We start from the raw sequence: 16,154 nt of genomic DNA, 5'->3' as shown, positions 1-16,154 counted from the left end.
AATCTCATATAGATATAGATATAGATATAGATATAGATATAGATATAGATATGTAGTTCATCTATATCTATATCTATCTATCTATATAGATAGATATCTATATCTATATCATCTATATCTATATTTCCCCTTTTTGTAAGGACACCAGTCATAAGGACAATCACTCCAGTATGATCTCATTTTAGCTTAGCTAATTACACCTACAGCTAATTTCAAGTAAGGTCACATTCTGAGGTACTGGGCGGTTAGGACTTTAACCTATGAATTTGAGGGGGGACATAATTCAATTCGTAAGAGTAATGAAGGCTTTGTGCAATAATTCAAGCAATAAAGAGATATAAAATTTAATGCTCTCCTCCTCTAATCTAGTCCCATTCTTCAGCTTCCAATATTTTGGAAAGTATCCTTCCATAAGTCTGTCTATGACTGACCCACCCAACACCCCAGGTGTTACATAGTCCTATAGTTAGACACGCAACCAGGTATATAGTCTTTTTATAAAAAATAAAATGTATTACACCTATTTTTAGCACTTGCTTTTTTCACTTCACAATATATCACGGATATTTTTCTAAATCAATGAGTATAGACCTACGTAAATATTTGAATAATATTCAGTCTTATTGGTGGTAAATAATAATCAGTTTTATTGGTGGATGTTCAGGGTATATTCTAGGGCTTTGGAGAGTTCATTCCTTAAATGCAGCAATATGCAATTTCACTCAGCCTTTTTCTTAAAACTAGCACTTTTATTTATGTAAGTTAGATTCCTAGAAGTGGCATTTCTAGGTCAAAGATACGCACATTTAAATTTCATGTTACCAGGTGACTTTCAAAAATGTTAACAATTTACACATTCGCCAATGTGCCTAAAAGGTATGTTTTCTCCACACTTTTGCCAAAGTAAATTTGATCCATTTTAAAAAAATTATTGTCTCTCTGATACATGAAAACTCTCTATTTCTTTAGTATATCCCTGACCAACACTGTAGTTTAGCATCTTTTTAAAATGTTTAATGGCTATTTGTATCCCTCATTAGATAATTGCTAGATCATCTTGTGTACTCCTTTTTCTGTTATATTTCTTGTCTTTTGTTTATTCACAAGTCATTGTCTATAAAGGAAATTAATGCCTTGTCATATTTGTTGCAAATATTCTTTCCCAATCTATCATTTGTCCCTCAACTTTTTTATTTTAAAGATTTTATTTATTTGTTTGATAGAGATCACAAGTAGGCAGAGAGACAGGTGGGGCAGGGGGGCAGCAGGCTCCCTGCTGAGCAGAGAGTCTGATGCGGGGCTCCATCCCAGGACCCTGAGATCATGACCTGAGCCAAAGGCAGAGGCTTTAACCCACTGAGCCACCCAGACACCCCATCCCTCAACTTTTTAATGGTGCCTTTGACATTCAGAAATGTTTGGTTTCTTTGTAGTCACGTCAATCCATTTTAAACATTTTTTGTGGATTTTTCTTTTTTAAAGATTTTATTTGTGAGGGAGAGAGAGGGAGAGAGAGTGAATGCACCAGATGGGGGAGGGAGAAACAGACTTCCCACTGAGCAGGGAGCAGACGTGGGGCTCAATCCCCGGACCTGGGATCATATGTGAGCTGAAGGCAGATGCTTAATGGATGGAGCCACCCAGACACCCCCGATTTCTGGATTTTTCTAACATATGAAGGTCCCTTTTCTACCCTCAAGTTTCATAATCTTCATTATATCCTAATATTCTCTTTATATTTACTCAAGTTACAAATCTATCTATCTTCCTTTCTTCCTTCCTTCCTTCCTTCTTCCTTTCAGGTGAGTATTTCCTTACTTTAATGCTCTATATAAGGTAATTGTGGCTTTTCTCAATAATTTGAAATATAAGCATCGCCATATACAAAGTTCATATTTTAACTTGAATTGGTTTCTGCACTCTCTGTTCTGTTTCATTGATCAATTTGTTCATCCCTGAGCTAATATTCATATTATTTTGATTGTAGCAGCCATGCTGGAAAGTTTAATATCCGGTATAGCAAGTTCCCCTTCATTGTTTGTTTTCTTTCAAAACTTTCTTGACAATACTGACACACTTTTTCTTCCATGTATTAACTTCAGAATTATTTTGACCAGTTAAAACCAACAATAACCACAACAGTGGGACTCTGACCCAAATTGCTTCAAATGTACGTATTTGGGAATATTAATGATTTTCCCTATACAGAAATCACTCTCATCAACTATATGAGCTCAACAGGAAATCTGTGGCTTAGAAAGGTAGTGTTCCTTGCCCAAGGCCACATAGCTGGCAAGAGACAGAAACTGCCTTGCCTTTCTCTCTGGCACAAACTCCACAATATTAATCACCTCCTTCATTCATATCGGAGAAGGAAAGTGATAAACTAATTTTCTGAGATTCTCCCAACTAAACTACATAGCAGCTTAACTATTTACAAAGCTGTCAGAGGCAAGCAGAACGTGACCAAGCATGACACCGGTTTATAAACAAATAATTTTTATCCCAATACCTTTCTTCTCATCCTTCCAGAGACTGAGATAGAATGAAAATAAACTTCCACTCATTAAGTACCTGGAAGATTCTGGTTCAAACACGTCCTTACTGATACAAAATTGGTCATCATCGCTTCACTTTTTTGGTTTAAACACATATTCTTCTGAAATGTAAATATTCTTACACAAATTACAGCATATATTGGTATGAATTGGTTTAATTGCTACTCTTCTAACAACCAGCTAGTGGAATCTCTATTCATAAGTGTTTGCTCTAGGGTGGTGGGACATGGAAAGGGGAATGGATGTGGAAAGGGAGACATGACCTCAGAGCAGCCAGGGTTAGAATGCTGGAGGCTAGAAGGAGCCTGGGTAGGTGGACAGACTGACCAACAGACAGCGGAAAGGGGCTAAGGGACACGGAGGTGGGGCTGGGTAAGAGGCAAGTTACTTCACACTTGCCTTGGAGCTCCTCCCTTCTGCCCAGCCACCAGGTGACAAGTGAAGCAAATCCTCCTCTCTAAGAAATGGAGGGCTGCCCTGCCTTCTTCCACTGACAGACTGATAGCTCGCCTATTCCCAGAACAACCACATTTCTTCAAGGGAGGTCTGGCCACGGTTTGCCATCTCTCCTGCTAAAAAATGAAGCCCTTTCCAAAACATCTCAGAAAATAAAATAACAGCAAAAAGGTCGGTGTCAAGCAAAGAGCCTAGCCTAAAACTGGGAACTAGTTGCTAACAGATGGACCCATCAGGCAGCAAATAGGAAAACTAGCAAGGACTAAACCAGGCAAATCAAGAACTAACCAAAGTCAGTTAACTGACCCATCAGTACTATTGAGCACCAGCTACATGCAAAGTGCCGGTTAAATCGAGTTTTAAAAAATTCGTCAGTGTAACAGACTGATGTGGGCTACCTATCACCTCAGGGCTCACAATTTTGCATGTCTCCACCCACTTGTGGTTCTGGGCAGAACAAAATTAGGTTCTGCCCCTCACATGGAATCAAAGTGTGGATGTCGGGCATAAATTTTCTACTCATTCTGCTTGTGCGCAATGCGTATTTCTTCAAATTACTGGGTCAGAGTCATGTTTATGATATTTCCTCAGAAAAAGCAATGTGTACAGCCTAAAGTGATGAGCAAATAATTTTCAGCGCAGGGGGAAATAATATCAAATTATTACCCCAGAATGTAGAAAGAAGTACCTGTCAAATATTCGTTAACTTGGAAAAAGAGAGAGAGAAACCAAGAAATAGATTCTCAAGTGTAGAACAAACTGATGGTTACTGCAGGGGAGGTGTGGGGGGGGGGGTGAGCTAGGTGACGGGGATTTGAGTCCATTTGTAATGGACTCAATCTCTACAGTACAATATAGAGATTCAGTGTTGAATCTCTACATTGTACTAAGATTGCACTGTATGTTAACTAACTGAAATTCAATAAGAACTTTAAAAAATATTAACTTAGTAAGAAAATGTGCATCTACCCTATGTTTGCCATATATGGGTATAATAGGTTTGCTTATAACATTCTGAAATAGAAGGGAGGTGATTTTAAAATGTAATACAAAATGTCTATCATTTTTTAAAAGATTTTATTTATTTGACAGAGAGAGAGTCCAAGCAGGAGGAGTGGGAGAGGGAGAAACAGGCTCCCCGCTGAGTAAGGAGCCCAGTGTGGGACTCGATCCCAGGACTCTGGGATCGTGACCTGAGCCGAAGGCTGATGCTTAACCAACTGAGCCACCCAGGCGCCCCCCAAATGTCCATCATTTAAGGGTTTAAAAGGTGTGTCTCAATTCTGTCCACTAAACGCCAGCAGTATTTTAATACACACAGTGTCCAAACAAATATATGTTACCTGCAATAGACATATACCTCCACTAAAAAAAATAAAAATAAAAATAAAAAAATCCAAACAAACCACACACAAAAAACAAACAAATGCCTTTGTAGGAATGGGGTGGGAGGAACTGGTGCTGGGTTAGAGGTCATGGGCTCTCTACCAGGCTGTGTGGGTTCTGCAGGGGGGGGGGGAGTATAGTGGTGTTTGCCCACAGCTGGTGGAATATGCAGATCAGAGGAGACCCAGCAATGGGCTCCTTTGCAAAGTGCAAAAACCTGCCAAATGCAAAATGTCCTACTCTCGTGTGAAAACCAGGGTGCTTTACTCTGGTGTGCCAGAGTAAAAATTGTAAAATTTTACAATTGTAAAATTTGTAAATGCTCTAAAATTGTAAATGCTGATTTCAAAATTTGTATTCCGTAGCTCACTACTTGAAGAATTTTGCAGGTTTTTCATAATGTAAACCATACCATTCCTCAATCAATGTGTTTTTGTGAACTTAATATATTTGGTTTTCCTAAAATGAGGTTGCTTTACTGGACATCTATTACGGTTTCATGTTTGCTCATCTAATTGATTCCAATCATTCTGTACTCAAAGGTCCCCCAAAGTGTGCTGTTCGGTAGTGAACTTTTCATTTCCAAGACTAGTCACAGAGAGCAAAGGCAGTGCTGCCACCAACAGGAGCCCCAGTATCTCCACTGAAACTCAGTGCTCCAGGTTCCCTACTTAGAACTGTTGTTAAAGAAACTAAAGCATGGTATGGGCCATGGTATGGGCCACAGGGAAGAAATGGGAAGAGCTCCTTAGCTGCATGAATCTTAAATTTAAAACTGAAAATCCCATCTTGTAACAGCAACAGTGACAACAAAAGGCATTGCAGAAAAATAGACTCAAAGGCAAAGGTTTTGGAGCAGGGTGCAGTACGGACCTCCTTGATAGTGATCGATCTCTATTCAGCACTTAATAAGGAGTCCCCATGAAAACATTCTTCCTTGTCTACATGACTAACATACAAAGAATAAAAGCCAAAGAAAATATTAGCATGCATTTAATAAGGAATGTGGTTGGCATAATGTGTTTTCACGACTGCACTTTTGTATGAATATAGCTGTGTAATTTACGCTCCACTTGCTGCAAACTTAGGCTTTTATTGCAAAAATAAAGGTTCAAGCTATACAAGCATTATTTAAGGGACCAGAAAAAGTGAAATAGTAACATTTAAAAAGTATGCAAGATGATTTCTCTTAAAACCTAAGTGTTCATTTAGTTATAATTTATAATTATTAACTTATTTATATTACAATAATATTTTATTATAGGATATAATTATTAATTTATTTTATTTATATTGATTTATATTATAAACTTGTGTATTAAAATTTGGACACAATTGAAAGTGAGGTGTATAGATCCATATAAGGCTTTTCTAATTCTTACATTCAAAGGGTCTCACGGTCCTTGATCTAGAAACATCTTTGTGAGCATTGTGGGAAATTAGAAAATGTTCTTTCTGTAGTCACAACCATGAGAAGAAAATTGTGGGTTGCCACTAAGCCCCAGCTCCTCCCATCCATTTTTAAACTACTCAACCCTTCTCATTTTAAACAGCTCGAAATTACAAAAGACCGAATTCCTCATTCAGTTTCACCCACACAATTCCCGTTGCCTTTTTTTGCAAATTGTATCAAACACAACTGAAGCTACATTTATCCAAAATGAATATAGTATTTGTTTATTTGACTTCCAACTTATATTTGTTTGGTGTTAAGGAAATTTCTTAGAATTTTCATGAAAATCATCAGAGGTCTTAGAAAATCTATTTTAGTCCGTGTGTGTTTAATTCTTGACTTTCAACCACCTATTAAGCACTTACGGTATGGTGGCCCCTGTCTCAGGTAGCAAGTGTGGGAAAATGAACAGAATATAGTCTTCTCAATTCTAAAGCTAAGAATTAATAAAGGAATAATTTTTTAAGTCTAACCAATGTATATATTTATTTGCAGATACTCCATTTGAATTCAAATAAAATAAATATGAGATGATAAAATTGCAATTGTTGGTGAAATTTCACAGCTGATAATTTCCTACTTAGTTTCATCCACTTCTGAAGTACTCCGTCTTGGTATCAGCATTTCTGTGTAAATAATGTTGCTTTTTCCTTCTATTAAATGACGTATTAGACTACACTACTATGAGTCTGTAATTCTTTAAAAATAAAGATGACTTATTTAACACTCCTTAAAAGGGCAGAGAGCACAGATGGGTTCCAAATTCTTCCACCCCCACTTCTTCTTTCCTAGCAACCTCTCTAGCCACAGCAGACAGCTGTAGGATGTTGGTGATTCAAGCTGTGGCCCCGCTTCTTTGCCTCCAGACTTACCACGTGCCAATCCATTCTCTATACACTCGATCATTTTATGTCTACTTAAAACCCTTCAGCGTTGTTTTAAAACCATCAGTTTAAAATCCAAGATTCTTGGAATGGCATTTGAGAAACTTCATGATCCGGCCCCATCTTAGGTGCAGCTCTGTCAACTGATTGCAGTCCCCAAAATATACCCTGCTCTCCTTCACCTCCTGACCTTTGTCTATTTTAACCCCTAGAATTCCTATCTTCCCTCTGTTACCTTCCCCCATTAAACCTTTATGTGTCCTTCAGTGCTCAGCTTAGCCATCTTCTTCCCCAAAACCTTCCCTGACGAGCAAAGAGACCAAGTGACTGTCATAGAGTAGGTGCCTGTCAAAAACTGTCCTATAGAGGGGCACCTGGGGGGTTCAGTCGGTTAAGCATCTGCCTTCAGCTCAGGTCATGATCCCAGGGTCCTGGGTTGGAGCCATGTATTTGGCTCCTTGCTCCGCAGGGAGCCTGCTTCTCCCTTTCCCTCTGCCTGCCACTCCCCCTGCTTGTGCTCTTTCTCTCTGTGTCAAATAAATAAAATCTTTAAGAAAAAAATGTCCCATAGAACCTTGTTCTTACCCCATTCTTAGTGCCTATCACTTTTTGGTGATCACCTGTTTAATTATCTATTTCCCCAATTATAAAAACAGTCAGCCTTATTCACCTTTGAATCTTCAATCCATGACTTATAGTAGGTGCTCAATAAAAACACCCTGCAGCATTGAGAAGTAAATCTGCTCTTCCTAAAATGAAACCTATGAGTTTGCTCACCTTAATATGAGGTTCTAATCTGCCAAGCTAAGTACCCATGGAGGGTGAATAACTCACAGAAGATCCTCTTGCTATAAGTTATGCAAATGAGAATCTATATGAGAATAACCGTTCAAAACACATTCATTCGGCCGGCATTAAGAATTGACTTGCCTCTAAGCTGGTGCAACCACGCTGGAAAACAGTTGAAAATAGAGCTACCATATGACCCAGCAATCGCACTACTGGGTATTTAACCTAAAGATACAAACGTAGAGATCCGAAGGGGCATGTGCACCCGAATGTTTATAGCAGCAATGTCCACAATAGCCAAGCTATGGAAAGAATCTAGATGTCCATCAACAGATGAATGGATAAAGAAGATGTGGTATATATACACAATGGAATACTACGCAGCCATCAAAAGAAATGAACTCTTACCATTTGCAACGACATGGTTGGAACTAGAGGGTATTATGCTTAGTGAAATAAGTCAATCGTAGAAAGACAACTATCATATGATCTCCCTGATATGAGGAATTTGAGAGGCAACATGGAGGGTTTGGCGGGTAGGGAAGGAAAAAATGAAACAAGATGGGATCGGGAGGGAGACAAACCATAAGAGACTCTTAATCTCACAAAGCAAACTGAGGGTTGCTGGGGGGAGGGGTAGGGAGAGGGTGGTGGGGTTATGGACATTGGGGAAGGTACGTGATATGGTGAGTGCTGTGAAGTGTGTAAGCCTGGTAATTCACAGACCTGTACGCCTGGAGCTAATAATACATTACATGTTTATAAAAAAATTAAAAAATTTTTTAAAAAAAGAATTGACTTGCACCTAGTTTTTAATTTACTGATGAGCAAGACAATACATCACACGAGAAAAGGGATGGAGAGCTCAGTACAGATTGCGGAGTCAGTCATAAGCCACGTCTATTTGTCTCAAAGAGCCGCTCACTGAAGGTTGATTAACAGGCAACAATCAGTCTAATCACCTTCACACTTTGTCAAGTGGCCAGCTGTCCTCCCCAGATGACACATTTGTCCCCTCCCAACTATAACCCATGCCTACACATGAGTATCCAGTATTAGACTCATGACTCACAGAGTAAAAGATCAATACAAGCTGACTGAAGACCCACTCGGGAAAGTCAGCCTGGTCAACACCTATTCCCATGGCAGCCCCCGACACCGGATTTTCTTCATCACCCAGATACCTGCCCTTAGACCATGTAATCCCCCCCAGCACAGCAGTCTAGGATTTCATTCTCATTCTTGGCACTTCTGGGTTGTTGTGAGTTGTTGTTGTTGTTTTTCCCTCATATATGTATTGCTATTGCTTTTAGTTAGTGTAACTTCTTGAACTTTAAAAGGAAACCACATGCAGCGAATGTCAAGAATTACTTGGCACTGAAGATTACTAACCAGGTGGAGAAAGCCATTTCTGCTGCTGGTACCATGTCTCCTTTTCACTTGTGAAGGCAAATTCCTCTGGCGATCTAGGATTTTCACTTTAAATGCTGAAAATGAAGCTGGGGGTGGGGGAGAGATGAAAATTTAAAAAAAAAAAAAGTGTTAACAGTACACAAAATGTCATACTAAGGGTAATGCTTACCACTCGAATAAGCCGTATGGATATCTTGGTAACATCTTTTTGTTCTTAGGTCTAAGAAAAATGTCTATATAAAATAACTTTATCTTATTAGGTTACATGGTGTCACTGGTAAAAGCAATATATTGGAGTTTACTACAGGGTAGTCTTACTCTGCCAGCATCGGATTAACATTTTTTGACAGCTACTTCCCTTAGCTACAGGATGATAAATGGCATACATAAAAGTTGGCCTAAAGCATTGTAAGATTGTGTGACTTGTGATCGTCAAACAGTAATTAAATAACGGTTAGTCCTGTTCTGAGATTTAAGTGTGTTTTATAGTATTTGGTAGCTGCAGAGAAATAAAAGGTGCTGAGCTCTGAGTCTTAGTCCAACATGGGTGCCTCTAGGTTTGTGGTTTGGGGGTAGGTCCCTTCATCATCCCTGTCTGTCTGCCCTCCTTTTCTCACTGGACAAGGCAGTGAAAATACAAAGACAATTTAGCCAAGGTCCTATGAGAAGTCTCTGATTCTCAGTTCTCTTCTCTATAAAATGGGGCTTCTTCATGAGGTTTAAGTGAAACAAAATATGTGGAAAGACTTTGTAAATGGTTCAGAGGCATGCAGGTATTAAGTGTTATTTATTTAATAACTAAAAATAATGATGAGAATGTTTAATGCATAGAGGATCTCATTAGAATATTTGTTTCACTTTTTAAAAGTTTTGCTACTTGGAAATAAATTCGAATTTATGAAAAACTTGCACAAATAAAAATAGTGCAGAGACCCCCGTCTGGCTCAGTCGGACGGGCGTGCAACTCTTGATCTCAGAGTTGTAAATTCAAGTCCCATGTTGGGTGTAGAGATTACTTAAAATAAAATTTAAAAAAATAGCACAAGGAATACCTATTTACCTTTTGTCCAGATCATCTACTTATATTATTTTACCCTACCTGCTCACTTTCTCTTTCACTCTATCTCTCTCTTTATATATTTTTCCCTGAACCATTTAGAGATAAGTTACATCCATCATGGCCCACCACTCTTAAATAGGGGTATTTGCCTACAGAACCGTAGTATAGTTTTCAACTCTAGTAAACTTAGTGTTGACATAGTCCTTTCCCCTCATTTGCCAACCATATTCCAATTCTATTGACCAATAATGTTTTATGACATTGTTTTGTCTCCTCTAGTAGCATATGCAGCATAGATCAAAGATCACGTGTACTCATCCTTTAGCCTTCTTTAATCTGGAACATTTCTATAATCTTTCTTTGTCTTCTATGTTGACAATTTTAAAATATAGTCCTCCTCTTAAAGAAAAATAGAACATTTCTCATTCTGCAGTTGTTTCCCTTTTTCAGTGATGATCACTTTACATTCATGCATTGAGGATATTCCTGCTGCTGGGAACCCAGAAGCCATCCCTGCATGTAAAGAGATCACATGCACACGGTGTCTGACTTGTTACAGGTGATAACGTAGTGTCAATCCCATGGTCATCCTCTCCTGCCCTATTTCTTCCCCCTCATTTTTCTACTTGATCCTTGGACTGTCACATCCAACTTACTCTCCCTTCCTGTTATCTGGGCGAAAAGGATGGTGGACAGAAGACCATATCTGTTTCCATCATTCCCAAAAGGGGGAGAGGAGGATCAGGAATTGCTGCTGGTTATCATGCCCCACCAGAAGGCACCTTCAGGTTTTGCGTCTGGTCCTAAATCATCCTTGATTCTTCTACTGTATCCCCTATCCTTCCAAGCTCTTCAGCTTCTTCCTATGAAATGAAGGGTTCCCATCAGAGTTGCTCTTCCAAGTTTTCAGTGTGTTACCTTGAATCTCATTTCACTTGAACCTTCAACCAAATGCATTTTCAGCAGAACAGGTATCACCATTTTGCAGATAAGAAGACATAGGCTCAGACACATTAAGGGATTTTCCCCCGCAATCATGTGCTTGGAGGTTGAGAGGTTCAGGCTGAAATCCAAGGCTTCCCCACTGTATTTTTATGCCTTTTGATGTATTTTAATACAGCAAAATTACTGTAGGATCCTGTGCAATCCCCTCGCATGATGGCCCAAGGCACAGTACATGAGGGTTAATTTGCCTTTTCTTTTATGGAAAATGGTAGAGGGGTTTTTCGATGGCATATTTAGGGCACATGGTGCTCAAACTCACTTAAACTTGAAATTTGGCAAAAATGAGAAATACACATGTAACGTACATTTAGCAAATTTGAAAGAAACTTATAGCTCCGAGAAATTTTCCAAGAGTGGTCATCAAAATTAATCTGAGATCTTAAGAGTAATAGTTTTAAATGAAGAACTCATATTGCAAGGAAACTAATTTGCAAGTAAACACAATGGCTATATATATATATATCAAACAAGGTACAAGGAAGGAATCTAAGAGATCCTACCCAAAGTCTTTATTAATAGTATAAACAGGCTGATTAGAGAAAATGTAAAAGACATTAACCACCTGACAAATGTGGAAACCCAGAGAGATCGAATCTTGTCCTGTCCATGGCCACACTGGTTGGTTGTAACAGACCTGGGGTTGGACCTTCCATCTCCTGGCTGGTCGTCCAGTGCACTTGTCTACATCTTATGAATTTTTTAATGACCTATAAATTCAAAAAAAATTCCAATTCCTTCATACAGAACACAAGTATACACCACCCTACGTTACATAGAACCAAGATATACTTTTAGAAAAATTAAACATTAAATTGAAAAAATACTTTTTTTTAAAGAAAGAAAATTCATCATACGCAGCCTCTCCTGAGAAAAATGCAGGTGAGGTATGTTTAGCCTCAGGGAAGGAGGAGAGAATAAGGTGTCCTAGAGCTGTTTTGTTTCTCCAAGGAGGTCCTTAAACTGGCCATTCAGCTGAGACTTAGGGAATTTGTGATAATTGCATCCATTTCCAGTTAATGTTTGTTTATGCTGTCAGCTAAGAGTTGAGGTTCATTTTTTTGTATCTGGTTATCCGATTGTTCCAGCACCATTCACTTGGTGTTCTGACTTAGTAATACTGATACGAGATTGACTCCTGAGGAACTATACATCAAGACTAGACGTAGGTGACATATATATCATAGTGCAGAGGCAAACTCTCTTACTTTTTAAGTAGACTGCCCTAGGAAATAGGATTAATATTTTAAAAGTTTCCTCAGAGGTAACGAGAAACTTGTTTTCTCTCGAGAGGTAGGAAGATGAAAAGTAAGCTCCCATGTTACTGTACTTCATAAATGCTTTGCTTGGGAATTTTCTTAAATCACAAGTAGGAGTTAAAGAGAATAATATTTCAAGAAGCATAAGAGAAGCAGTTGTTAGAATTCATCAAACATTCTAGGTAGAAAATGCAGAGTGTGAAATCTGCTATTCCATAAACCAACTGGCCACAAATGGTTTATGAGTTGGGTTGTTCAAAAACTGTCCACTTGGTGGCACCATAGCGCTGCGACAGGACTGAGCCGGTTGCTTTGGGTAAAGGTTCAGTTAAAGGATCGACTTCTTAATGTAGGGTTTCATGATTCTTAAACATGTGGTCATACCACAATACGTGCCAACCACAGACAATTGCCCTAGTCATTTGCACAAGGAAAAAAAAAGAAAAAAAAAAGCATTGTAGGTTGTTCAAGCAAAGACAGAAGAGGCAGGATTTAAGAGACTTGTAGAGCAGGTTGAACTAGTGGATGGATGAAAGCCAACCCAACCTGTCTTTTATTCACATTCTTCGACAGAAATGGCTCTGCTGAGTTTTTTTCTTTCCCTTATAACTTGATTCTGAACAGAAAAAGTGACACTAATGACATCAGCCCAAATGAAAGCTGCATTATAAATATTTATTGAGCACCTGCTGTGCCTTCATTCTTTGGCATCATAAGTCACACAGTATAAGGCTAAACACACTTCTTACCCTTGATGCCCTCACAGACTACCAGAGAAGACAAACTATATGCATGAAACTGTAATTGCAGAATTGTGTGCTGAAGAGAGCCAACTGGAAGCCATAATTAGGAAAGCCTTCCCGGAGCAGGTGGGACTTTAGCTGGTCTTAAAGAACAGTTTCATTGTGGCACACAGCCTGTTGCTACACAGCTGGGTGGAAACAGTGCAGGAGGGAGCAGGGCTCCCATGGGCAGTCTTTCTAGTGGCTGGCTAGGGAAGAGAGAGGTCAGAAACTTCAGCTCTGCAACAGTCAGTTAGAGAAGCAGCCATCTCAGCTATTTCCCTGCCTCTCCATCCAACTGATCCATTACTGAAAGGATCCATTGACTCTTTCACCCATTTTTTAAATTATATAGACATTTTTCTTCCAGATGTTGGGGTAAACACAATCTATTGATTTATTTCATTTATATTTTATTTACTTGAGGTAGAAATCCAAACACCAAATGTGTGGGATGTCTATGAAATAATTTGGTAAGTAACAAACCTAGAGACTAAAGTCTATACTTCTTAGAAGAGCGTTGCCAACATTGAACAGCTTGCCCTCAGTCCATAGTGAAATATGCAGGGGTGAAGTGATCAGAAGCTGGGGGTAGAACTTAACATATTTCAGCAAAGAAAAAAACAATACATATGGCAGTGCTGTGTAATTTTTTTTTAAGATTTTATTTATTTATTTGAGAGAAAGAGAGTGTGAGAGAGAGCATAAGAGGGGAGAGGGTCAGAGGGAGAAGCTGACTCCCTGCCGAGCAGGGAGCCAGAGATGGAACTCGATCCTGAGACTCCAGGATCATGACCCAAGCCAAAGGCAGTTGTCCAACAACTGAGCCACCCAGGGACTAGGACTAGGTACTGGGAAGATAATTGCACCTGTTAAGCAAGGAATGTGTATGCACTGAACTATTAAAGTACTTTTATACAAATTCTCTCATACATAGATAAGAAGCCATTCTGTTCTCTGTTCTCCAGAGCTTCTCTGGCATTCTCCTCTCTCATCTGCAGGCTAAAGAGAAAGAGGCTAGCGAACCAAGAAACATTGAAAAAAGGCAAAGATTTTTAAACAAGCCATTGTGTTCAAAGGAAAGAGCACAGGAGGACTGAAAGGTGAGAAAACTTAGCTTAGAATTCTGGTTCTCCCCACTTTGGAATTACAGGACTAAGGAGAGCCATTTACCTTTCTGAAAACTCAGTTTATGCCTCTATGACACAGAGAGGCTAATAACTTCACAAGTCAGCTTGTAAGGAACAGACAGTATAACGAAGTGACTTTCGAAGAGTTTACTTGTGGCCATTATTTGCAAACACTCTCTCCTCTGCCTTCCCCTGTATTCACCGCACAGGTCTTCAAGTCCGCAGCAGATACAGAAAAATACACAGTGGAGACTCAACCGGGTATGAGATGAAAGCCATCTGGGACTGACAGGAAAAGTGGAATCTGTTTAATCTCCCCCAAGAGGAAAACAAGCTATAAGAGCAAGCAAGAGAGTTAAAGAGGGAGTAAGGGAAGTGTGGGGGGCAGCCTTCAAATGGAGAACCATACAGGGACACCTGGGTAGCTCAGTCAGTTAAGGGTCTGCCTTTGGCTCAGGTCATGATCTTGGGGTCTAGAATCGAGTCCTGCATCAGGCTCTTGACACAGCACTGAGCCTGCTGCTCCCCCTGCTTATGTGTTTTCTTGATCTCTGTCTCTCTCTCTCTCTCTGACAAATAAATAAATAAAAAGACAGAGAGAGAGAGAGAGAGAGAGAGAGAGAATGGCACAAGGAAAAGCACTTCTCACTCCCAGCAATTCTTTCCCTGTGGAGGGAGTGTTTTTCTAAAGTGACAGTCCTAGCCTGTTTTTTCTTTGCCTTCTCACTTTACTCCCTGCGGAAGTGGAGGAGGGCATTGGATTGGTGAGTGTGGAATGAGACACAGGACAAACAGAAGCCAGCTCTTTGCTCATCCTTCCTCTCCCAGCATCTGCCTGCCTGTCTGAATTCTCAACTGCCTTCTCACTGAGAGCGCTGCTGTGGTACGTGGCAAAAGGGGCTTTCTCATACTGAAATCCAGCATTAGATGGAATTATCCACATATTCCATTGATGCTAGAAAATTGCCAGCCTACCCCACATTGGGCAAGTCCCCACTTACAGCTAAGGTTATCGGAGGACCCACCCAAGCCGCCATGAAATATGTTGAGAAGAGACAGATGGCGTCATGTATTGCATGTTTGTGTCCACTCCTACCCCCACTGTTATACTGAAATTCTAACCCCCAACGTGAGGCTATTAGGAGGGGGGCCATCGGGAAGTAATTAGGTCATGAGGGCGGAGCCCTCATGAATAGGATTAGTGTCCTCAGAAAGGGACCCAGAGCCTCTCACTGTGTTCTTGCCCTGTGAGGACATGATGAGAAGCTGACCATCTCAAAACCAGGAAGTGGTTCCTCGCCAGACACCAGATGGGCCGGCACTTTGATCTCGTACTTTCCAGCTTCCAGAACCGGGACAAACACATTTCTGTCGGTTACGTCTAAGGTACTTTGTTATAGCAGTCCAAGCTAACTAAAACAGAGTGATCTTTAAAAAACACATCCGTTGTCATTCCTCTGCTTAAAACCTCCATGGCTTCCCACTTCTCCTGGAATAACAGACAAACTTTTTGCTGCGGTCTCCTAGGCCCTACGGGATCTCTCTGCCTCTGCTACCGTCCTGTCTCATCTAGGAGACTGTCCCCCCACCATGCTGGCCCTTTAACAGGTTCCTAAAAAGTGAAGACATTTGTACTCCTCTTCTCTCTGCCCAGAACTTCCATCCTAGACCTTCACAGGACCACCTTCTGGTGCTGTAAACCTCCACTCCAGTATCACCTGCTCGGAAAGTCGTTACCGAATCACCTGTGTAACTTCCGAGTGCAGCATCCCGGTTTGTTCCCCAACATCCGTAATAAGGAATTATTACTTCAGATAGCTGTGTACCTACTTGATTATTTGTTTTCTTCCTGCTTTATTGAGATGAAATCGACAGGATACATTGTGTAAGTTTAAGGCATACAGTATGTTTATTTAATACACTTATATGTTGTGGAAGGATTACCAAGGTAAGGTTAGTAAACACTTCCATCACCTGATATA

The sequence above is a fragment of the Mustela lutreola genome, chromosome 8 (genome assembly GCF_030435805.1).
Source record: "Mustela lutreola isolate mMusLut2 chromosome 8, mMusLut2.pri, whole genome shotgun sequence".
In the NCBI taxonomy this organism is placed as follows: domain Eukaryota; kingdom Metazoa; phylum Chordata; class Mammalia; order Carnivora; family Mustelidae; genus Mustela; species Mustela lutreola.
The sequence above is the reverse complement of the archived record's forward strand: the minus strand, read 5'-3'. Positions refer to the sequence as shown.